Source organism: Eriocheir sinensis, chromosome 33 (genome assembly GCF_024679095.1).
Source record: "Eriocheir sinensis breed Jianghai 21 chromosome 33, ASM2467909v1, whole genome shotgun sequence".
Lineage (NCBI taxonomy): Eukaryota > Metazoa > Arthropoda > Malacostraca > Decapoda > Varunidae > Eriocheir > Eriocheir sinensis.
This window is the reverse complement of record NC_066541.1, coordinates 16,422,459-16,447,458: the sequence shown is the minus strand read 5'-3', so window position 1 is coordinate 16,447,458 and position 25,000 is coordinate 16,422,459. Positions and strand designations below refer to the sequence as shown.

At 44.2% G+C, this 25,000-nt stretch overlaps 1 long non-coding RNA gene across 1 annotated transcript in view; it reads right to left on the bottom strand.

Annotated features, from left to right (window-relative positions):
* Positions 1-25,000, bottom strand: part of LOC127006794 (uncharacterized) — a 115,300-nt gene that overhangs the window by 58,137 nt on the left and 32,163 nt on the right. Inside the window, exon 3 of the long non-coding RNA XR_007759761.1 lies at positions 2,349-2,454. This is a non-coding gene — a long non-coding RNA (uncharacterized LOC127006794). The remainder of the gene's footprint in view (positions 1-2,348; positions 2,455-25,000) is intronic.

The following is a 25,000-nucleotide window of genomic DNA, read 5'->3' as shown; positions in this document are numbered from 1 at the left end:
GAGGAGGAGGAAAAGGAGGAAGAGGAGAGAGAACTCTTCTATGCTCTTCCCTTCAGAGAGAGAGAGAGAGAGAGAGAGAGAGAGAGAGAGAGAGAGAGAGAGAGAGAGAGAGAGAGAGGGAGAGAGAGAGAGAGAGAGAGAGAGAGAGAGAGAGAGAGAGAGAGAGAGAGAGAGAGAGAGAGAGAGAGAGAGAGAGAGAGAGAGAGAGAGAGAGAGAGAGAGAGAGAGAGAGAGAGAGAGAGAGAGAGAGAGAGAGAGAGAGAGAGAGAGAGAGAGAGAGAGAGAGAGAGAGAGAGAGAGAGAGAGAGAGAGAGAGAGAGAGAGAGAGAGAGAGAGAGAGAGAGAGAGAGAGAGAGAGAGAGAGAGAGAGAGAGAGAGAGAGAGAGAGAGAGAGAGAGAGAGAGAGAGAGAGAGAGAGAGAGAGGAAGAAAAAATAAATCCTTCTCTCCATCATTCCAACAGAGGGAAGTTACTGAAGGTCTCATACGAAACTTTACAATGAAACTTGGCCGCCAGGAAACTTTACGGAGCTTTTGTTTTAACCTTTATGCAGGGAGGAGAGAATGAGCGAAGGGCGAGGACTGACTCAACCCTGGTCTGGTTCGGCATTCGGTCTGGTTGCTAGGACGGGAGTGAGACCAGGAGCGAAAGCGGGTCTGGTCTGATGGGAAGTCTTTGTAAGTTTTGTGACCGATGGGAAGGGCCAGGGACAAGAGGGCTGATTGGTGTGTTGGATAAAGTTGGGGCTACAGCTTTTGGTATTCTGGGCAGGGACGCGGCGAGGCGAGAGGGTGCGGCTGGCTGTCAGGCTGTCGCTTTGTTTACCAGTTGGGTCGTTGGAATAACCTCTGGCTGATTTTTGTGTGGGACCTTTAAGCTGCTGGGCTATTGGAAGCTACGTCGGGCTGTCTAAATGAATATGTGGCTATCGGGCTGTTTTTTTTGTAGGATCCTTTAGCTGCTGGGCTGTTTGAATCACCGGTGGTCTGTCTAAATATCGTTTCATGTGACTATCAGGCTGCCTCTTTGTCTGTCTGTTTATTAATGGGCTGTTGGACTATTTGTATATCCGTTGAACTGTCTAAATGTCTGTGTGTGTGGCAATCGGGCTGTCTGGTTGCCGTATTACTGGGCTGTTGTGCTGTTGAAATGGAACCGTCGAGTCGAGTGAGTGTTTGAATAAGTATCTATCGGTCTGTCTGTCTTTTGCTGGAATCTCGGGCTTTGGGAATGAATATCGGACTGTCTTGGCGAGAGGATCTAACTATTGGCTCGTCTGGCTGTCTGACTATCTTGAAACGTGGGACACCTCCAGTCATATCACATAATTGGAGGAGAATGTGGCGACCTTTTGCTAAGCTTTCGGACTGTTAAAATGAATATGAATACGAATGGACTGTCTTGGCATGAATATCTAATGATTTGACAGTCTGAATGTCTAACTGTTGGCCCGTCTGACTCTCTGACTATCTGGAAACGTGGGACGCCTCAAGTTGCATCACATAATTGGAGGTGAGTGTGGCTGTCTACCTGTCCGCCCCTTAGATGTCCAGGTGGCGGCTTCCAGGTAACATATAATCGATCCCCCGTCACAGCGCCACCACCTGCGTCCCCCTTTGTTACCTGTATTCAATTTACCTGCTAATTAGCGTCAAGTGTGTCCCCTCAAGCGTCGGGTGTAATCAGCATGTAACGTCTTCAGGTGGTGAGGCAAGACCCCCCCCCACTCCCTTCCCCTTGACGCCGCCTACTCACCCTTACCGCCCCTCCTCCCCCTTCCTGGAACTCTCTCACCCAGGTGTATTGACGTATTGGTAAACATCTGTCCAATTAGTCTATTCACGTATTCAATACCCGTCACTTAGCTCCTTTTTTTCCTTCTTACTGAATACAATAGATTTTGAAAGCCCTGCACATATTTTTTTTCCTTACAGCACAAGAGAAAAAAAATCAAATGGAAAACAAAACTATTAAAAGGTCTCATAACAGGCTGTTCCATAGATAGATAGATATATAGGTAGATAGATAGAGAGAGAGAGAGAGAGAGAGAGAGAGAGAGAGAGAGAGAGAGAGAGAGAGAGAGAGAGAGAGAGAGAGAGAGAGAGAGAGAGAGAGAGAGAGAGAGAGAGAGAGAGATGAAAAAAGACATTGTTCAAATATCTATCTATTGCAGGGGTTTACAGGGAGTACTACACAATGCTTCACCTTTCCTCCGCAAACATTACAATTAATACAAAAAAGCCTCATTACAAGCTCTTCCAGAGAAATACTAACAAAGAAGCCGGATGATAATATGGTACAAATATATATCTTTCATGGGTTTACAGGAAATACAACACAATCCTTACCTTTCCTCCGCCGGCCGTCCGAGAACCAGGTCTTGTTGAGTGCCGACGAGGAGGACGACCTCAATAATAAGCTTGCGTAACGCCCACCGCTGAGCCACATCAAGACCTGCCGATGGTGGAGAGGAGAGCTTAGAGAACTGGAGGACTCGACTGTCAGGAGCAGGAGTGGAGGGTTACACAAATGGACGGCAGGTAGAGAGCAAGAGAAGTGGAGCATTGCAGAAGCGGATCATCGGTGGAGAGGAAGATAAGTAGAGGTATTTGGAAGTGGACAGTACGAGTGGAGGAATATAGAATTGGCAGAAACAAGTGGATAGAAGACTGGCTAAGTGGGTTGACGGAAAAGGATGACTGAGCTGGGGTCTAGGAAAAAGAGAGGACTGTGGGGGCTGGAGGGCTACAGGACTAGAGACACATAGAGAACTGGAAGGGTAAAAGGGCTGAAGGCTGTAGAGGATGGGGCTGTAGGCTCGGGAAAGATAGAAGGTTGAAGGTTACTGGACGATGTGAACGTAAGGAATAAAAGGGCTGGACTGCTCTAGATTGGCAAAAGGGGAAGGGAAAAGGGGCTGAAGGGGCTGTAGTCTGAGGGGCTAAGGAGGGAGAAGAGAACCTGTAGAACTATAAAGGAAGAGGTGACTAGGAAGATTTAAAAGAGGGGCTAGAATTGGGCCATTGGACGGCAAGGAAGTGGAAACCTTGAAGGACAAAAGGCGTTAGGGTCTGAGTACTAAGACGTTCTTGACTGAAGGTGGCGTCTGAGAGGGCTGAAGGTGGTCGGGGGGTTGAGGGGGTTGTAAATGGGATCCCCTCAACCTGGACAGGAGCTTAAGCCGTTCAGTAGCAGGGGCGGGAAGTGTCGGGGTGATAAACTACATCAGGGGACGCTCCTTTGAAGTTAGGGAGCCATGACGTGTTGGCGTAAATCATGGGACGAGACAGAGAGAGGAGGAAAGAGACACAGAGATAGAGAGAGGAAGAAAGGGACATAGAGAGAAAGAGATAGAGAGAGAGAGGGACACAGAGAGAGAGAGAGAGGAAGGAAATGACACATGGAGAGATAGAGATTGAGGAGGAAAGGGACGCAAAATGAGATACAGAGGAGGAAAGGGACACAGAATCAGACAGAGGAGGAGGAAAGGAGAGAGAGAGAAAGAGAGAGAGAGAGAGAGAGAGAGAGAGAGAGAGAGAGAGAGAGAGAGAGAGAGAGAGAGAGAGAGAGAGAGAGAGTCCTGTCCTCTCTCTCTCTCTCTCTCTCTCTCTCTCTCTCGCCACTAATCAGCATCATTATCCGGGCCTCCCGCGTACCGTCACTCGCGCCGTCAATTACGTGATGCTTTCGAGCGAGGACGTAATAGGCGCGTCAGATGAGACTGTTTGTATGCCGTATGTTTGGGGGAGGGTGTGTGTGTGTGTGTGTGTGTGTGTGTGTGTGTGTGTGTGTGTGTGTGTGTGTGTGTGTGTGTGTGTGTGTGTGTGTGTGTGTGTGTGTGTGAGTGTGAGAGAAGTGGACATCCTCAAACTTGCTTATTCATACAACTTCTGCGGCTCCTCTCTATTCCTGCCATTACTACTACTACTACTACTACTACTACTACTACTACTGCTACTACTACTACTACTACTACATTGCTGCTGCTTCTACTACAACTATTATAACTACTACAACTGTTACTTTATCTGTTGCGGCAATGCGGCAGCTGGTCCGATTTTCTTGTGAGTTCGTGAGAGAAAGTTTCCAAAAGTGTACGACAAATACTCTTTTAGGAAACTACGGATGTGTTCTACTTTCTTTTCTCTTCTTTGTCCTCCTCTTCCTCTTCCTCTTCCTGCTCCTCCTGCTCCTCCTCCTTCTCTTTCTCTGCCTCCTCCTCCTTCTCGTTCTCCTCCTCCTCGTGCTTCTGCTCCGGTTCATATTCCTCCTCCTCTCTCTCTCCCTGCACCTGCTACTACCACCACCATAACCTCCACTACCACTGCCACCTCGGACCATAACAGTTACCGTCATCACCTCCACCACCATCACCACCACCGTCACACATCACCATCATATGCACTGAAATACCCAACGGCCGGCACTCAGCTGTCCCCTTCTGTAATGGAGGACGAGGAGGACGTCGCAATGGAAGGTGGAGGAGGAGGAGGAGAAGGAGGTGGGGGAAGGAGTGAAGAGAAGGAGGAGGAGGAATAGATATGGACATTGGCAAGGATTGAATGAGAGGATGAGAAGGAATACAGTACTGGAAAATAAAGGGAGATAAAGTAAAGGAAATGAAAGGAAAGGGAAGGAGAGGAGATAGAAGAGAGGGAAAAAAGGAAGGATTAGAGGGAAGGGAAGGGAAGGGAAGGAAAGGAAAGGAAAGGAGGAAAGATGGGAGGTAAAAAGTTATAAAAGAAGGGGAAGGAAAGGAAAGGAAAGGAGGAGAGAGAGAAAGGAGGCAAAAAGTGATACAAGAAAATGAAGGAAAGTGAACGAGAGGAAAGGGAAGAAAGAGATCGGCGAAAAATGAGAGAGAAAGGATTGAGGAAAGGAAAGAAACAAGGGGGAAGGAAGAAGCAAGAGAGGAAGGGATGAAGAGATAAAGGGAAGTGAAGGGAGATGGGATGGGGAAGCCTAACACACGTGCCCTTAATGTACCGTAATAAGACCTAACTGCGGTCAGGCTTCGGATATATTCAGGCTGTCAAACTGAAGTGGCTGTGTGTGACGTGGGAGGCGGAGGAGGAGGAGGCGGGCTTGACGGAGAAGGACAAGTAGAAGGAGCAGAAGGAGAAAGACGAGTAGGAGGGGGAGTTGTAGGAGAAGTAGGGGGGGGAAGAAAAGCAAGATGGGCAGGTGGAGGGGGAGTAGTAGGAGGGAGAGGAAAGGGAGTAAGGAGGAGGAGGAGGAGAGGGAGAGAGGAAAGAGGAGGAGAAGGAGGAGTTGTAGGAGGAGGTGAAATAGGAGGAGTAGAGGGGGAAGAAAAGCAAGATGGGTAGTTGGAGGGGGAGTAGTAGGAGGGAGAGGAAAGGGAGTAAGGAGGAGGAGGAGGAGGAGAGGGAGAGAGGAAAGAGGAGGAGGAGGAGGAGGGGGAGTCGGTCAAGTAGAAACACGATATCGAGAGCAAGGAAGCCCCGCAGACAATTAGGAATATCTGCGAAAAAAGAAATACGAGAAGATAAAATGATTAGCGGAAGGAAGAAAATTAAAACCAGGAGTGGGAGGAGGAGGAGGAGGAGGAAGAGGAATTGGAGACGGAGGAGGAGGAGGAGGAAGAGGAAGATATCGAGAACGAGGAGAACGAGAAGGAAAGGAACTGACATGAAGAGAAAATAAATGAAAAAGGAAAATACATGAAATGAAAGGAGGCAGAATAAGAGGAAGAGGAGGAGGAGGAGGAAGAGGAGGAGGAGGAGGAGGAGGAGGAAGACGCCGGATTGAAACAGGAGTGGGGCCGGAACCTAGGACGAAGGGAAGGAAGAGAAAGAGAGCAGATCAGGAAGGACAGAGAAGAAGAGAGAGGATTTATGGAGAGAGAGCGATAGATAGAGACAGAGAGAGAGAAAAAGATAGGTAAAGTAAAGAATGAAGTTAAGAAAAGAGAAGGATGCAGAAGACGACAGAGAAAGAGAGAGGAGGAGGAAGAGGAAGAGGAGGAGGAGGAGGAGGAACAACAGGGCAGAGGACAGTCAACGCAAGGCTCATCTCGGACACAAAGAGAGGGTTCGCGTGTTAAGGTCAACAGAGATGCTTAGGCCAGCCTCCCGCCGCCTCCTGCCTTGGCCTTGCTACATTTTTCATGGCGCCTATGACCTGCACCTTGGACCAAACTCTCTCTCTCTCTCTCTCAGGAATGTGCATGAAAGGGAGACAATTAAAGCGACGAGGAAAAAGAGGACGAATATGAGAAACAGGAAACGGAGGAGGAGGAATAGAATGAAGGGAAGAGAAGAAGGATTAATTAAAGGAAGATGAGGAATAGTAGTAGTAGTAGTAGTAGTAGTAGTAGTAGGAGGAGGAGGAGGAGGAGAAATATAGAGGTAGAGATATTAAAGAAAGAAAACTGCAATGGTATAAGTATAGAGAGGAAATATTCAGAGGAGTGATAGGATAACGAGAAGGTTGATGAGGAGGAGGAAGAGAAGGAAGGAGAAAAAGAGAAAACGGAATTATGGGGAACTGCAAAAAGCGAGAGACGAGAGAGAGGGAAAATGGAAGAAAGATAGAGGGAAAGAGAGAAAGGGAGAAAAAAAAGAGAAAAAAAAGAGGTAGAAATACAGGAGGATTCGGATAGTAAGGGAGAAAGGGAAGAGAAAGACAGTTAGAAAGGGAGGAGGAAGGATGCAGGAATAAGAAAGGAGGAGAAGGAGGGAGAGGAAGAGAGAGGGAGGAGGGGGAGAGAGGGAGAGAAAACGAGAGGCAAGGAGAGGTGACAGGGAATGAGAGACGGCCTGGCGGACTTGAGGGTCGCTAAATGGACGCCTGTCAATACACTGCCTTTGTCAATACCACGTTAGGGGGCGAAGGAGAAAGGGGGGGAAGGGGGAGTGGGGGGAGAGAGGAGTGATGGGGGACGAAGGAGAAGGGGGGGGAAGGAAGAGAGAAGCGTGGTGGAAGGGGCGGGAAGACATGGATGGGAGGGGGAAGGAGAGGGGAAGGAAAGGGGAGGAAGAAAGAAGGAGAGAGAACAGGGGTGGGAAAGAGAGGGAGGGGTAAGGAAAGGGGAGAAGGAGGGGAGGGGAAAGAAAGGAGAGATACGAGGGAAGAAGGGGGTGAAGAGGGAGGGAAGGGAAAGGAGGGGGGAAGTAAGGGTTGGAAAGGGAAGGAAGGGAGAGAGAGGGAGGGAGAAGGAGAAGAAGGGAAAAGAGAGAGGGAGGAGGTGAGAAGGGAGGAAGGGAGAAGGAAGATAAACTGCAGTGGAGGTAATGGTGGGAGAGTGTGTGCGTGTATACGTGTGTGTGCGTGTGTGTGCATGTGCGTATGTGCATGTGAAACGGTTATACCCATTCCTTTATACGTGTGTGTGTGTGTGTGTGTGTGTGTGTGTGTGTGTGTGTGTGTGTGTGTGTGTGTGTGTGTGTGTGTGTGTGTGCACAAATATCTATGTATAACTGCGCTCGTGTGTAAGGATATGTGTGTGTGTGGAGTGACATGGCAGTGACAGGCATGGGCGAGGGCGGCAGTGAGGAGGAGAGGGAGAGGGAGGGAGGAGGGGGAGAGGGAGGAGGGGCAGAGAGAGAGGGAGAGGAGGGAAGAGGTGAAGGAGGAGGAGGGGGGGAGAGCACCTGCCTCCCATAAAGCTGAATGACGCCGCCTCGCATCCACCTGGCGCCCTGATACCTGGAATTGGTGCCTCGGCGGGTCAGGTGAGGACTGGGATCTCGCCCACTAACATAACCCACCTCCTGATTTATTCTCCTCTCAATCCTCACGAGGCGACCCAGAGAAGGAAACAGAGACAGACGACAGACAGATAAATAGATATAAAAATAGATAGATAGACAGACAGACAGATAGATAAATAAAGAATGCAGATGAATAGATAGATAGACAGATGGATAGACACACGCATGCCTGACTTTCCACGTTACTATTGTTATTACTATTATTACTTCTACTATTTCTGCTACTATCACTATTACTACAACTACTTCTACTACTACTTTTACTGATGGTACTTATACTATTACCACCTTTTCCCCAGTAATAATAATAATAATAATAATAATAATAATAATAATAATAATAATAATAATAATAATAATAATAATAATAATAATAATAATAATAATAAAAATAAATGGATCTAAAGTTGGATTCCCAGTAATTTTCCTCAGCTCTCGTTTTCTTTATCTTTCGCTTCTGCTTTCTAATTCTTTCTCTCTCTCTCTCAGCTAAAATATTTATGCATCATGTTTTACTTTTTCTCTTTACATTTATTAAGAGAGAGAGAGAGAGAGAGAGAGAGAGAGAGAGAGAGAGAGAGAGAGAGAGAGAGAGAGAGAGAGAGAGAGAGAGAGAGAGAGAGAGAGAGAGAGAGAGAGAGAGAGAGAGAGAGAGAGAGAGAGAGAGAGAGAGCGTAATAAAGAATAAATATTAAGCTTCGTTATCCAATTAGATTAACTTCACTTCCCGTATATTGTCGCTCATGTGTTTTGTTAATTAATTTTGCTTCTGACGCCTCCTGCAACACTCATTTCATAATCTATTTCCCCGGGGTGTTGTTTTAGTCTTTGAAGTGTCAATACAACTTTCAGAAAATAGAGAAATTGACACGGAAGCAAACAAGATTAAATAAAGGGGAAGGAGGAGAAGGAAGGAGACGGAGAAGGAAAGGAAGGAGGAACAGAAAGAGAAGGAAAGGAAAGGAAGGAAGAAAGTAGGTGTATATATGACGAAATGGAAAGTGTGTTTGTATGTGTGTGTGTGTGTGTGTGTGTGTGTGTGTGTGTGTGTGTGTGTGTGTGTGTGTGGTGAGGTACCGTATTTTAAAGGAGGTCCAGTGTCAATTACAACCAAAAACATGACTAGAAATTATAAGGAAAAGAATCACATGCATATTTTCGAACGGTCAAGGCCACAGAGGAGGAAACTTATTGATCTAAACATTCTCTTGTCACTACGGTTACCACTATCAGCCGACATTCCCTCACATCACCAGACCCGTCACCAATACCGCCGCTAGATTTATTTCCCTCATCATCATCACCATTGCACTTAATCTTTGCACCATAACCAACATCATTTCCATCATTTTTAGGAGCATCGAGTAGCGGGCTTTTTTTATCAGTTACCTTTTTTTGTGCCCTTGAGCTGTCTCCTTTGTCGTAAAAAGATAAAAATCACCACTACCATCACCACCATCATTACCATCACCACCATCAATACCATCACCACCATCAATACCATCACCACCATCAATACCATCACCACCAACATCCTCATTCTCCTCCTTTGTAAGCTTCCAAGACAAAAAGGGAGGAAGAAAAAAAGGGGAGGAAGACGAGGAGGAGGAGGAGGAAAAGACAAGGAAGTCTGTTCAATTAATCGTAGTCTTCCACCTCCGCCACCTGCTCCTCCTCCTCCTCCTCCTCCTCCTCCTCCTCCTCCTCTTTGTATGACCCTCTGGACTCCTCTAATCACATCCTCCAACATGCCTAATTGTCGTTCCTCCTCCTTCTCTTCCTCCTCTTCCTCCTCCTCCTCCTCCTCTTCGTCATAGACCGATAGGTCTTCTGGTGTCTGTTCTTCTTATGTATTCCTATGTATTCCTCCTCCTCCTCCTCTTCCTCTTCCTCTTCCTCCTTCTCCTTCTCCTCCTCCTCCTCCTCCTGTCCTCCTAAGAGTGGAGCTTCTAAACTGTTTGAATAATTAATATCTTCGTGACAAAATGACACAACAAACTCTCTCTCTCTCTCTCTCTCTCTCTCCGTTAAATCATGTGGAAATGTATGTATTTTTTGCAGTATATGTGCGTGTATGTGTGTGTGTGTGTGTGTGTGTGTGTGTGTGTGTGTGTGCGCGCGCGAGTTATAATTTTTGCGTTTTTTTACTTTTTTTAACTGCGACAGATTTCCCGTGATGGCGGAATAAAAATATCGCCGTCCCGTTCCTGCGATAAATTAATCACAAGGTTGTCAGATTATAAATATTTTTTTCTACCTGCCTCGATGATGGATGATGATTTTTGGGGCCAAATTGCCAAATGGGGCATAGGTGTCACTCTCTCACTCTTTCACACACACACACACACACACACACACACACACACACACACACACACACACACTCACACAACCACACTTCTTTTCTCTGTCTCTCCCCCTTTCTTTTAATTCAACCAGTTTCGTTATGAAGATGATTAGAAGGTGATTTTCAAGGTTACGGCATGTCATGTAAGATGAAGTGAGAGAGTGAGAGAAAGCAAGGAGATGAGATGCTTGTGGCAGGGAAGAAATGAGAAAACTATAGAAACTGGCGTGGGAGCTGTGGTAGTGAAACGTGGAACCAAACCCCGTAGACTTATGTTGAAGGTAAGCGTGGAATGGGAGGAGATAACAAAAATAGAACTAGGGAAGGAGTTAATGGCAATATAGTGATCTGGAAGCTATGTCTGTGGGCGTATGTATGTGTTTGTGCGTCTTTTATTCACCACGGCCTGATCACGTGATGGACTTGTAAATGCAACGACTGACAGGACCCTCCCGGTGAGTATCCGGAGCTCGTTAGCCAATCTCTGGGTACTGCTAAGGCCCCTCACACACCACGCAGCCTTCTATGTATTCGTGTGTTTGTTCCTGTGGTTGTTTCCCTGTGTGTGTTAACTAAAATCAAATGTATGTTATAATCTTGAAACATCTATCGACCTATCTATGTGGGTGGATGGGTGCCAAGTCAGGGGTTTGCCATAGGTACATAACTACTAAAATACGGGAATATGAAGCAGCCCTCGTCTCTTACCAAGCCCTTAGAGTTCCCGTGTTGGGGGAGGAGGAGGGAAGGAGCCGGTGAGGGACGAGGCGGCGTTACAGGTGGGATGCACACACTCCACGTGATGGCCTCCGTGATAGCGCCAACACCTGGACACGCACTGGAGTTATTCGCCTTGAGCCCCACCTAAAGCTGTTTGCCCGGCACCTGCCACCTGCCTGCTGCCTGCTAGAACACCCTAAAGGTAAACTACAATCTCCTTCACTTATATAAATTCTACAATATCCTTCAAGATCCTATACGACTAATATTAAAAAAAATCAAGTCAGAAGAATATCACGCCGCGTCTTAACCCAATTAATTAAAATCAGGAAACGCCAGCAGGTGGGAGAGACGGTAGGAATAAATGAAGGAAAAAAAAGAAAGGAAAAAAAATCATGGAAGAAAGGATGAGGAGGTTTAGGAAGGAATGAACGATAAAAGGTAGGTAGTTAGGTAGGTAAATAAGTTAGTAGGTAGTTAGTTAATTAGTTAGGTAGATAGGTAGGGTGGGAGAGAGGGAAGTGGAAGGACAAGGAAGGTAGGTAGAAATAGCAAGAAAAAGGAAAAAAGAAATCAAATATACTGCAACAAACGACTACAAACAAACCTAAAAGTAAATAAATAAATAAATAAATAAAAATACATTCTAAACTAAAGAAAAAAATAGAAACAAACCCAAAATATAAAAACAAAAATAAGAAACTCACCCAAAAACAAACGAAAAAATATTAAAAAAAGAAAAGAAAATCAGGGGACGGCGTTAAACCCCATCAATTAAAAAGCCAGGAGGAAGCGCAAGCCAGCCGGGAGGGAGGACGGAAGGACGGAAGGGATGAAGGGATGAAGGACCCAATTTTCGCGGCGTAAGCAAGGTGTGTCGCGGCTCCTTGTGACGTCATTTCCGGCGGCCATCTTGACAGTCCGTGAGATGTGGTCGTCGGCCGTGAAATTAAGCCCGAAATGAGGTAAAAACGCGCTCTGCTGGTCGTATCGTGCTGAATCGCGCTTCGTCTTGCCTTAACGACGGATTGGAACCCACATCAGAGGATTCCAGACTTCACTAGTGCACAGGAGGCAGAGGAGGAGGATTGGGGAAAGATGAGGAGGAGGAATAGAAGAAAAAGATGAAAAGAGGGGGAGGAATGTAGAAAGATGAAGAGGAGGAAGAATGGAAAAAGATGAGGAAAAGGAGGAATTAAGAAAGATGAGAAGGAATGGTGAAAGATGATGAGGAGGAAGAGGAATGGAGAAAGAGGAATAGAGGAAGATTAGGAGGAGAAATGGAGAAAGATGAGGAGGAGGAGGAATGAAGATAGAAAAGGAAGTAGAAGGAATGGATAAAGAGAATGAGGGGGAGGAAGAAGAGGATGAAAGGAGGAGGAGGAGGATGAACTGAAATGAGTTTGTGATAGTATTGAAGGTTCAGAATGATTAGAATTAGCTTTTTATTTAACTTTCCAGATCTAAGTCCTTCCTCTCCATCTCTCCCACACACAAAAAAGAGCAGATTAAGCTGATGAGAATTAACAGTTTTGCTTCTCGTAATTATCTCAATGAGGGGACGAGAGAGAGAAAGAAAGAGAAAGGAAGTCTTAAATATAAATCATTAGGAAAAGTGAAAAAAAAACGGGAAGTCGTATAATCCGCGAGATCCGGAATGAGAATAATATATGAAAAGAAAGTGAAAAAAATATCTATAGAAAATGTGTGCTTATATAAATGAATGCAGGGCGACAGAAGACAAGGAGCCATTAAGCGGGGTGATGGTAATAATAATAATAATAATAATAATAATAATAATAATAATAATAATAATAATAATAATAATAATAATAATAATAATAATAATAATAATAATAATAATAATAATAATAAATATTTCCATGGAGTTCGTTATAAGATCGGAAGTAATTCATGTTTTTTTATTCAGAATTCAACGGACTTATTTTTTTCCATTTCTTTTTTTCCTTTTTTCACATTATTCCTTTCCAATTGTTTGCTAGTATAATTTTTAATCTGACTTTTGGGACAACTTTCTTCTTCCGTTCAACTTCCCCAACGTTACCGCAGGAATAATATAAGTTCTCTCTCTCTCTCTCTCTCTCTCTCTCTCTCTCTCTCTCTCTCTCTCTCAGGCAGGCAAGCGCTGGGGACGGAAAGAATGGACAAGGAGGAAGGAGAGAAGAAAGGAAAAGAAGGAAGGAGAGAGGAGAAGACGGGAGTAGGGAGAAGAGGGAGGATGAAAGGAAGGGAGGGCAAGGGAGAGAAGGGGAGGGGAGGGGACTAGAGAGGAGGGGAGAGGGCGGCATGGGATAGGAGAAGAGGGGGAGGGGCGAGGAGGCAGAACAAGGAACTAACAAAAATAGCACCATTATGCACGCCCCCTCCCGACTAGTACTTAAAGTTGAAGTCACGTTTGAGACCAAGAAAAATGTGACTCAGCTTCCTGCCTTTTGTGGAGCGGCGAGCCATTAGCGGAGCATCAATTGGTATCACGGGGAGGGGAGGACAGTGCGTGGGAGTGCGGCTTTTTGTGTCATATTTCGGGGTTAGGGCTTGACAGAAAGGGACATTGTTTTCTGTTTGGGGCCTGGTTCGATGCTTACTTAGAAGGGAAAGATTAAAAGGGACTGAAGTGAACTGGAAAGGATGAACGTGTGTGGGCTTTTTGTGTCATATTTCCTTGACAGAAAGGGACAGTGTTTTCTGTTTGGGGCCTGGTTCGATGCTTACTTAGAAGGGAAAGATTAAAAGGGACTGAAGTGAACTGGAAAGGATGAACGTGTGTGGGCTTTTTGTGTCATATTTCGGGGTTAGGGCTTGACAGAAAGGGACAGTGTTTTCTGTTTGGGGCCTGGTTCGATGCTTACTTAGAAGGGAAAGATAAAAGGGATTGAAGTGAACTGGAAAGGATGAACGTGTGTGGGCTTTTTGTGTCATATTTCGGGGTTGGGGCTTGACAGAAAGGGACATTGTTTTCTGTTTGGGGCCTGGTTCGATGCTTACTTAGAAGGGAAAGATTAAAAGGGACTGAAGTGAACTGGAAAGGATGAACGTGTGAGCTTTTTTTTGTCATATTTCGGGGTTTTATAGGCTGGATATTTAGTTAGGCTGCACAATATCGAAGGAAAATAATAAAGTAAAATTGGAAGGAACCTTTTTTATCTTGCTTTAAAGTATTGGACAGAAACAGACAGTGCAATAGCTAATGAAGATTCAAGTTGTATTACAGAGACGTAAACCGGGATTGTCACTATACACAGAGATGGTTGAGTAACGATACTTTTGCCTGCTTCAGTGTTAAGGTTTTGGTAGAAAGGAAACTGGTTCATGCTGAGTCATAGAGGTTTAGTCCAGGCATTGTTCATTCCCAGAGCATAGAAAAGATAAATGGAGGGATTGGCGTAAATAGAGATGCAGATGAACGGAAACACAAAGGGCATATCAAAGACTTTTCCGACCGACTGACTACATGACTGACTGATTCTCTCTCTCTCTCTCTCTCTCTCTCTCTCTCTCTCTCTCTCTCTCTCACACACACACACACACACACACACACACTTCCTATCCTGACCCTGTACCAAACATTACCTACATACGAATAGGAGGGAAATAGGACGAATGAAACAAATGTTATGCTATTCTTTTGATGTGAGAGGAACACGAATACGCTTTTATGCATATTAAAGAACAAAAGGCAAAATTAACGATGTATTGATGAAAGCCAAATGACAGCAACGCAACCACCATCACTTCCCCCATCACCATTAGCATTCACCATCATCATAGAAGCACCACCACCACCACCACCACCGCTATCACTCACCACTGCTACAATCACCATCAAAGCTACGTATTGATATCACTACAACACCATCATCACCACTGCTCTCACTGTCACTACTACTTCTACACCTCACCATAACCATCACAATCTCTCACAACACCATACCTTTCCGATCACCACCACGCCTGTCAACACCAATTTTTTTTTTTTTTTTTTTTTTTTACGTCTACGCCTATTGTGCCGGTAGGCTTGCTTGAGGGGCCTGGATGGTACTCGTCACCAGCCCGTCATGGCGCAGGCAAGTGTTTGTAGTGGCGCCATCTTCTCTTTTACGATAACAACACCCCCCAATTCACCACCATCACCGATACTAGCACCACCAGCACCACCAATATAACCACAAGCACCAAAAATAATGACAAGCACAACCAAAGCCAACCACAACCACCACCACCACCACCACCACCACCGTCGTCGTCAGACCCTCGAAGTCAGCAGCGCGCCATTAAAGCAGCAGAGAAGGGGAATGCACACCTCAGCAGGGAAGGACCAGGTATTCCCAGAAGGAGGAGGAGGAGGAGGCGGAGGAGGAAGTGGTGGGGAGGGGGTGAAGGAGGAAAAGAAGAAAGGAAGAGGAGGACGAGGAGGGAGAGGAGAGCCGAGAAGTGGGTGATGCAAAGTGAGAGAGAGAGTGAGGGGGGGAGAGGGAAAGGAGGAATTGAAGGAGTGAGGAAACAGAAAAATGAGAAAGACGAAGATGATGATGAGGAGGAGGAAAAGGAAGAGGAGGAAAAAGAAGAGAGAGAGGAGAATAAAGAGAGGGTGCAGAAGATGGGAAGGAAGTGTGAGCTACAATAAAGAGTGAGGAAGAAGAAAGAAAAGAGGAAAGAGGAAGAAAGGAAGGGGAGGAGAAGAGAGAAGGAGGAATAGGAGGAGAAAGAAGAAAGGGAGGAGAAGAAAAAGAAGATGCAGAGGGGGGGGGGGGGGAGAATTGTGCGCTACAACAGAGGGAGGGAGGAAGGAGAAGAAAGAGAGAGAAAAAAGAAAGAGGAAGAGAGAGAGAGGAGGAAGGAGGAGGAGGGAAGGAGGAGGAGGAGGTGGAGGGAGGGAAGTAACTTGGGACATCTGCCACTCAGCCGCAAATTAAACTCTAAGGAATTCTTGACAGATTCTGAGAGAGAGAGAGAGAGAGAGAGAGAGAGAGAGAGAGAGAGAGAGAGAGAGAGAGAGAGAGAGAGAGAGAGAGAGAGAGAGAGAGAGAGAGAGAGAGAGAGAGAGAGAGAGAGAGAGAGAGAGAGAGAGAGAGAGAGTTATCACCATCATCGACAGTAATTACAGACTTGGCAGAGTATAAAAAAAAATAGGAGATTAGACGCGACATATTTATAAATCAAGACAATAATATTCAAGCGAGGGAGAGAGAGAGAGAGAGAGAGAGAGAGAGAGAGAGAGAGAGAGAGAGAGAGAGAGAGAGAGAGAGAGAGAGAGAGAGAGAGAGAGAGAGAGAGAGAGAGAGAGAGAGAGAGAGAGAGAGAGAGAGAGAGAGAGAGAGAGAGAGAGAGAGAGAGAGAGAGAGAGAGAGAGAGAGAGAGAGAACAAAAGAGGTCCATTAATACTATTAAAATACGAAAGAAACTGAAAAGAATGACGGAATAAATTAAAAGAAACGAGACCCAGAGGAAGAAAGTTAGAGCAGAAGAAAGTGAGGATGAGAAAAACGGGGAACGAAAATGAGAAATATAATTAGCTAAAAAGTGAAACATATGGGAGAGAGAGAGAGAGAGAGAGAGAGAGAGAGAGAGAGAGAGAGAGAGAGAGAGAGAGAGAGAGAGAGAGAGAGAGAGAGAGAGAGAGAGAGATAAAGAACGAAAGACCTGTTACGGGAATTGAAATGCAGGGACTAAAAAATAAAGTGAAAGAGGGGAGAGAGATGAACGGAGAGAAGAGAAAATAAGGGAATAGATAAAGGGGAATTAAAAAAAAATTATGAAAATATGTCGAGAAAGGAATATTAGACAATTAATTTAAGATAAAGACTCAATGAATACGATAGATGAGGTGAGCAGGAAGAATTATTAGAGAAAGGGGATCTCTCTCTCTCGACTTCATTAGCTGTATTTCCTTTTATTTGAGAGGCACAGGAAGAAGAGGAAGCAAGAGAGAGAGAGAGAGAGAGAGAGAGAGAGAGAGAGAGAGAGAGAGAGAGAGAGAGAGAGAGAGAGAGAGAGAGAGAGAGAGAGAGAGAGAGAGAGAGAGAGAGAGAGAGAGAGAGAGAGCAAAAACATTCTCTCCTAATGGTGCTATTGATCTCCACGTGTGTTTCAGTAGCAGGTGACACATTGCGTTTTCTTTCCCCTTCGCCGCGGGTTGAGGGGGCACGAACCTATACCTTAAATCATGCCCCCCCCTCCCCCCCCACACACCCCTCCCCCCTCGCTCTGACACCACTTTGGCTTGTTTCTCGGGGCTAAAATATCTTTCTTTTTTTCTTTTTTCTTTCTTTATCATTCTTTTTTTTCTTTCCTCCTTTCGTTTCTTTCCCTCCTTCCTTCTTTCTTTTTTTCTTCTTTCCTTTTTTCCTTTTTTCTTTCTCTTTTCGTCTTTCTCTTTCTTTCTTTCTTTTACTTCTTTCTTTCTTTTTCTTTGTCTTAGTTGTTGTCTGAGAGAGAGAGAGAGAGAGAGAGAGAGAGAGAGAGAGAGAGAGAGAGAGAGAGAGAGAGAGAGAGAGAGAGAGAGAGAGAGAGAGAGAGAGAGAGAGAGAGAGAGAGAGTTTAGTAAATGAGCAAGATTTCACACGTGTCTCCGTCCCTCACCGCACAATTGTCTTCCTTAATTTGTCTCTCACTTCCTTCTTCCCTCTTTCTATCTTCCCTTTCTCCATTCTTCGTTTTCCTTCCTTTCCTCTATTCTTGAAATTCAGAGGAGGAGGGAGAGGATGGGAGAACGAGAACGAGATGGAAGAGGAGGAGAAAGAGGAGGAAGAGAGCGAGGGCGGAAAGAAAAGAAAAGCGAAGCAATAAGAGGGTCAGAAATAGGAAGAGAAGGACGATTAAGAAGAGGAAGAGGAGGAGGAGGAGGAAGAGGAAGAGTAGGAGACGGAAAGAAAAGAAGGCGAAACTATAAGAGGATTAGAAATAGGAAGCGAAGGACGATTAAGGAGGGAAGGAGGAGGAAGAGGAAGCAATATTAAGATGAAAATAGCCCGGCAGAACAACCTGAAGATATAGAAATAGAAATACGAAAAGAGATGAAGGGAGATGACTAAGAGAAAGAGGAGGAGGAGGAGGAAGAGGTGATGGAGGAGGAGGAAAGGGAAGAGGAGGAAGAGGAGGAAGAACACTTAAAAAGGTACCCATGCTTCTCTTGGATTTGATGAAGTGTCTTGTTTTCCTTGTTAAAACCTCTAATAAACCAAAAATGACTCCCTCCCTTCCTTCCTCCTCTCTTCATTCTTTTTCTCTCCTTTTCTCTCTCTTTTATTTTCTCTATTTGTGCCTTGAATATTCCATCTTTCTTCATTTCGCTATCCTCTTTCTTTTACTCCATTATACTTCTTTATTCCACTCTCTTCCTTTATTCTACTATTCTCCTTCTTGCATTCTATTCTCCTCCTTCATTCCACTATTCTCCTTTTCATTCTACTATCCTCCTTCATTCCACTGTCTTCCTATTTCCTTTATCTCTTCCATTTTTGTATTTGCTCGATCTACTTCTCTTTTTTTCTGTGGTGGTTCTACTTTCTTTAATTCCTTTTCTCTTTCTTGTCTCTCATTCTTCCATTTATTTCTCTATTTCGGTTCCTTTTTTGATCAGTCATGTTTACTGTGATTTTGTTTTGTTTTTATATTTTATTCACCATTTGCTATCTTTCTTTCCCTATCTTTATTTTTTCTATTGATTCTTTGTTTTTGTTTTATTTCCTTCTCATTCGCCTTCTTTCCTATCCTTCCTTATTTTTTCTTTCTTTCTCTTGTTAAATTTTGTTTCAGCGTCCCATAAGTACCGTTCCTCCTTCACCTGAATCTCCATCATCAACACCCCCTCCTTCTCCTTCTCCTCCTCCTCCTCTTCTAACTCTTGCTCCTCTTCCTCCTCCTCCATTTCTTTCATCCTCCTCCTCCTCCTCCTTCTTCTCTTAATCTGGTGAAAAATATGTCCAACAGTTTTTTTTAGCTTTTATCTCCTTTTCGTCTTTCTCGTTACGTCTAAATTACTGTTCCCGCACCTCCCAGCATCTCCTCATCTCCCCAAACCTTGCAGCGTTCCTCATCTCCCCTCACCTCCACTAATTTTTCCTCATCTCCCCTTGTCTCCGTTTCACCCCCTTTCCACCTCCAAGACATAATTTTTCCACGAGACATTCAAATCTACTTTCATTTTTTCACCTCCCTCTCTCCTCCTCCTCCGCCTCCTCCTCCTTCTCCTCCTCCTTATTCCACCTTATCTCCACCTCATTATTTATATATTACAACTCTTCTCTTACTTTTCCTCCTCCTCTTCCAACAGCCTCTCCTCCTCCTCCTCCTCCTCCTTCTAATCTTCCTCTTCTTCTTCTTCTTCTTCTTCTTCTCCTTCTTCTTCCTCCTCCTCCTCCTCCTCCAGCAGGTGTTCTAAACTCACGTCATTATCTCTCTCATTCGTCAAAACTGTCTCAACCCAGCAAACGTCAGGGGGGGTGAGAGAGAGAGAGAGAGAGAGAGAGAGAGAGAGAGAGAGAGAGAGAGAGAGAGAGAGAGAGAGAGAGAGAGAGAGAGAGAGAGAGAGAGAGAAAGGTAAAAAAGAAAGTTAAAAGAGTCACTGTCTATCTATTTATCTATCAATCTATCTATCTATCTATCTCTGTAACATCACTCGCAGAAAAAATAAAATACATGCGACTGAGAGGATGGGAAAAATACGGAGCTAATACACACGACTGAAAAATGAGGCGCGAAAAAAAAAAGTAAATGTCTAGAATTTACGTGGAAATGTTACATGCAAAAAAAAAACAAAAAAAAGGAGAAGCATGAAAAAGGAATAAATAATAACGTTGAGATTTGTTCTTTGTAGCGAGAGAGAGAGAGAGAGAGAGAGAGAGAGAGAGAGAGAGAGAGAGAGAGAGAGAGAGAGAGAGAGAGAGAGAGAGAGAGAGAGAGAGAGAATAATAGTTGATATTGAAATAAAGGTTTGGGCATGGAGTGATTGATGAATCCGTGTGTGTGTGTGTGTGTGTGTGTGTGTGTGTGTGTGTGTGTGTGTGTGTGTGTGTGTGTGTGTGTGTGTGTGTGTGTGTGTGTGTGTGTGTGTGTGTGTGTGTGTGTGTGTGTGTGTGTGTGTGTGTAAATTATAAAAAAAAATGTAGTGATGAAATGAAAAGCATATTCTCCCCCTCCTCCTCCTCTTCCTCCACCTCGTCCTCCTCCTCCTCCTCCTCTTCCTCCACCTCGTCCTCCTCCTCCTCCTCCTCCTCCTCCTCCTCCTACTCTTCCTCCTCCTCTTCTTGTAGTTATTTTATTTCAATTTCTCTTATATTTCTTCTCGTACTCCATCTCTTTTCCTTCCATTTTCTTTTATTTCTCCTTTCTACCCCTAACTCCTCTCTCTCTCTCTCTCTCTCTCTCTCTCTCTCTCTCTCTCTCTCTCTCTCTCTCTCTCTCGGAATGGCACATTTAAAAATCAGGGAGTAGAGAAAACTTCCAAGAATAAGACAAATAATATACACAAAAAATAGAGAAAACAATTAGGAATAACATAAAAAAGTAAAAATAAATTTGGATAAAATGGGAGATGGTAGGACAGAAAAAAAATAAAGTTATGAAAGAAGTAAAAACGGTAAAGTAAGAATGAAAGTAATATTAATAAATAATTGAGGGAGATGAATGGGAGACAACGAGCTACAAAAACATGGAAAGTTTTTTTTTATATATCAAATCAACTGTAATTATGAAAGTATGAACCGGCGAAGCGAAGGGCCAAAAACATTTACTATTTCAAACCATACCCTCATTAGCGACATAATTATATGGGAGGCAAAAATAGATTAATAATGAAAGGACATATTACTGGAACCCACACACGACTGGGAATAAATAATATAAGTAATAAATATAATCACCACCATAATGTTAATAATAATGATAATAATAATAATAATAATAATAATAATAATAATAATAATAATAATAATAATAATAATAATAATAATAATAATAATAATAATAATAATAATAATAATAATAATGTGTGAAAAAACATTATATAAAAGACCATAACATTATTTCCATGCCTCCTTGGTTCATTATTAACATCTTTTGCCCAAGAACATCGCCCTTGAGGAGGCTTTCTGCGGACTGTTTATCACTTTATTGCTTCAGGAGCCTTTTGTATGTGGAAGAGGAGGAGGAGGAGGAGGAGGAGGAGGAGGAGGAGGAGGAGTCGGCTTTCCTTCCCTTTTTATATATGGAGGAAGAGGAAGGAAAGGGAAAAATTGAAGGCGAAGAATACGGAAAAGTTAAGTGATGGAGAGAGAGAGGAAGTGATGGGAAAGGAAATGAAGGAAATGGAGGAGAAATAGTGAGAGAGACGACAAGGGGTGGAAGAGGAGGAGGAGCTGCGGCTTTCATCCCCTTTTCTTCTTAAATGTGGAGAAGGAAGGGAAAAGGAAAAAGTGAAGGAAAGAAAAAGGGAAAAGTTAGGTGGTAGAGGAAACGATGGAAAGGGAAATAAAGACGGACATAAAAGAGGGAGACGGGGAAGAAAAAAATGAATCGGGGGAATACGTAGACGTTAGATGATAGAGGAAATTGATGGAAGGTGGAATAAAGGAATATGAAAGAGAGAAAAAAAAGAGAGAACTATTGGAGGAAGTTATGTAAAAAAACGAAAATAATGGACAGGGAAACAGAATGGTAAAGGGAAAAAGAGAAAGAGAGAAATATGAATGAAAGATGAAGAGAAAAATTGAGGAATATAAAAAGGAGTAAGATGGAAATGAAGGAAAATAATGAAGAGGGAAGATAGATAAAAGGATAATTAAGGGAATTTGGAATATGATACGATGAGAAACAGGAAAATTAGGGAGGGAGAAATTTTATGAGAGGAATGTGAAAGAAAGCAAAATGAAGAAAAGGAATAAGTGAAAGGAAGAGAAATAATTAACTGTGTTGGAATTTTTTTGAAGAGTATAAAAGGAAGAACGATCGAGAACACACACACACACACACACACACACACACACACACACACACACACACACACACACACACACACACACACACACACACATGGGAAATCTTTGCAGAGAAATGGAGAGAACAATCACGGAAACACACACACACACACACACACACACACACACACACACACACACACACACACACACACACACACACACACACACACACACACACACACACACACACACACACACACACACACACACACACACACACACACACAGCTTTGCGGTTCTCACACAGAACACAAAGTGGCCAACTTGGAGAACTTGGCCGTAATGGACCAGCGCGGTTAGCCCATCACGAGAGGGAGAGGGAGGGAGGAAAGGGGGAAAGAGGTACGAGGTGAGAGGGGAGGGAGGAAAGGAGGGAGAGGGGAGGGAGGGAAGAAGGGAGGAGAACGAGGAGAGAGGATGGAGGTAGGGGGAGGGTGGGAGGGAAGGGGGGAGAGGGAGGGAGAGAGGAAGAGAGAGGGGGAGAGAGGAAGGGGTGAGACTGGACATTGGAGTTTATGTTAGTAGTGCTATTAAGTAAGAGAGCCGATGAGAGAGAGAGAGAGAGAGAGAGAGAGAGAGAGAGAGAGAGAGAGAGAGAGAGAGATAATAAAGAGAGGGAGAGATAGCTAACGTATAATTAAAAACCCACGAGGTGAAAGAATAATATTGGTCTAACTCTCTCTCTCTTCCCCATTTATCCCCCTTACTAAACCATTTCCTCGATGTCAGTCACGTTCATCTTCATACACTTTCCAATGACTGACTGACTGACTGACTGACGGAGTGACGAAGTGATTGATTGACTGAGTGACTGACTAAGACATATTCTTTATAGGGAGGCGAGTTAGTAAAGCGAAAGAATATGAAAAGAGGAAAAGTGAGAGAAAATGTATATGAGAGGAATAAACTTGAATTGGTTGCCTTACTCTCAAATCTCTAATGAGCAATGAGAAAAGTAAAAAGGGAGAGAAAATAAGTGAAAGCATAATTGACTACGACGCAAAACTTCGACGCGAGTATAAAAAAAAGAAAAAAAGGAAGAAATTAGAGACAAAAGAAATACTGAAACAAAAGACTGACTGACTCACTCTCGAATTCTTTCTGATCAAGGGTGAAAAAAGATAAGAAAAAAGGATGAAATAGAGAAAGAAAGATGTGACAGGAGAAAGAACGCTAAAGAAACAAAGAGCTTCCAGGGGCGCCACGCCACTCACTTGTCGAGACGTGAGATTTAACTTTCATTACCTGCCCTCCAGCGCGTCCATCTCCGTCGTTGTTTTTCCCAATTCAGACTTACTTTCCAACACTTTGATCTCTCTAGAGGTATATTAATGCCTCAATGTCTTATGGGAATGACACGTAAAGTGGAGCTATAGACGGTTCAAACGAAGTGTAACTCTGCCTTGTAGTATATGTTTTCTAAGCCTCTGCTGATGGTTTGTACTCCTCTCTGGGTTTCAGGGGAGTTGTCAGTCATCACACAAGGTATCGTGCTACTTGTTTCTATATTATTTGTCTTAGATCAACTCTTATGCACGATGGTCATAGTTGTCATCATTAAAGTCGGCAGTGATTGTAGAACTCACACACGTTGAGTAATGTAAACGCGGCTGGCTATGGCCGTAGAGTTTACCGCGTCACTGCCTCGGTGACGCACCACCCGTAAAACACACAATTATTCTATCATGAACGTCAAAAAGCATTCAAAAGAACACGATTTATCTACTTTTCAGCCTTAGGAAATATTTCATGTGAGGTAGAAGCGTCTGGGAATACCGACCTGACCCACAAATATCTGAAACCTTACATTAATCAACCACATGAAAATACGTATACTCCACTACCACTGTATCACCATCATCCTCAACCCCTATCCTGCTACACATGTTAAAAGATCCCAATTTCTTTATGTCTAACTTCGTGAAAAGTTTAGGAAGGACAAAATAATGTAATCGCTGTTGTTCTTGCTCTATGTGATGTTCCCCTCGCGTCCCCTCGCGGCCCAACACTCGTCAGCCACTCACCGCCGCCGCGCCCCTCAGACAGATGACACAAAACTCCCCTCAAATTACAGGACTTCGCGGCTCCCCTAATCGCCCTCACCTCTATCACGTACTTTAACCTTTTCTGCTCCTCCTCCTTCGCTACTCCTCCTCCTCTTCCTCCTCCTCCTCTTTCTCTTTCATCTCCTTCAACTACTAATACTACTTCTACTTGTACTACAACTTCTCTTTCTACGCTTCTCAATTTCCTTTTCCTTCTTGATTTTCCTTCTCAGTTCCCTACTTCCCCGTCCTCTCTCCCTAACTTTTTCCTCCTTCTCCTCCTCATCAATTTTCTTCTTCTCTTCCTTCTTCGTCTCCTCCTCCTTCCTCCTCCTTCGTCTCTCTCATGCCCTTCCTTCCTCACCCTCAAAACAACGCCAAACAGCCAAACTTGGTAGCGTAACTGACCTCAAACTGCGGCTGAAGGGGGACTGTGCAAAACTCGAGGGAGAACGGGCCGTTGAGCCGATCATACGTACACGTGAGGCACCCTTAAGGAAAGCCATTACCTGCAGATCCACTCCCTCCCTTTCCCTCTCTCTCTCGCTTACTCACTCGCTCTCGGGTCAGGTGATGTGGAGTTCAGTTCAGGTATATTACTCCCAGATGCTGTTGCTCCTTCTTACTCCAACCCTTGCTCTTTCTCGTATTATTTTCATGTTTTTAATTCTTACATACTATTTCGCTTTCCTACGCCTTCTTCCTTTTGTTATTTCACGTATTGTTAGCATCTTATTTCGATCATTTGCCTTGTTCTTTGTTTCCTAATCTATTTTTCTTACTCCTCTTTTCGTTTCTCGTATTTCTACCTTTTTCTTTTCTTCCAACTTTCTTCTGTTCTTTTTCTCCCCTTTCTTCATTTCTCATGTCTCCATTTCACCTTCCTTCCTCTCTATTCCTTTCCATTTTCTCTCTTTCTCTCTCGTCTCCCTCACTTTCTGTCTTCTGTCTTCCTTATATTCTATCCTATTCGTCCTCTCTGTCCCCTTCTCGTCTTCCTCTTCCTCTTGCTTCCTCATCCTTCCTCTTTCCATTTTCTCTCTTTCTCTCTCGTCTCCCTCACTTAATGTCTTCTGCCTTCCTTATGTTCTATCCTATTCGTCCTCTCTGTCCCCTTCTCGTCTTCCCCTTCCTCTTTCTTCCTCATCCTTCCTCTCT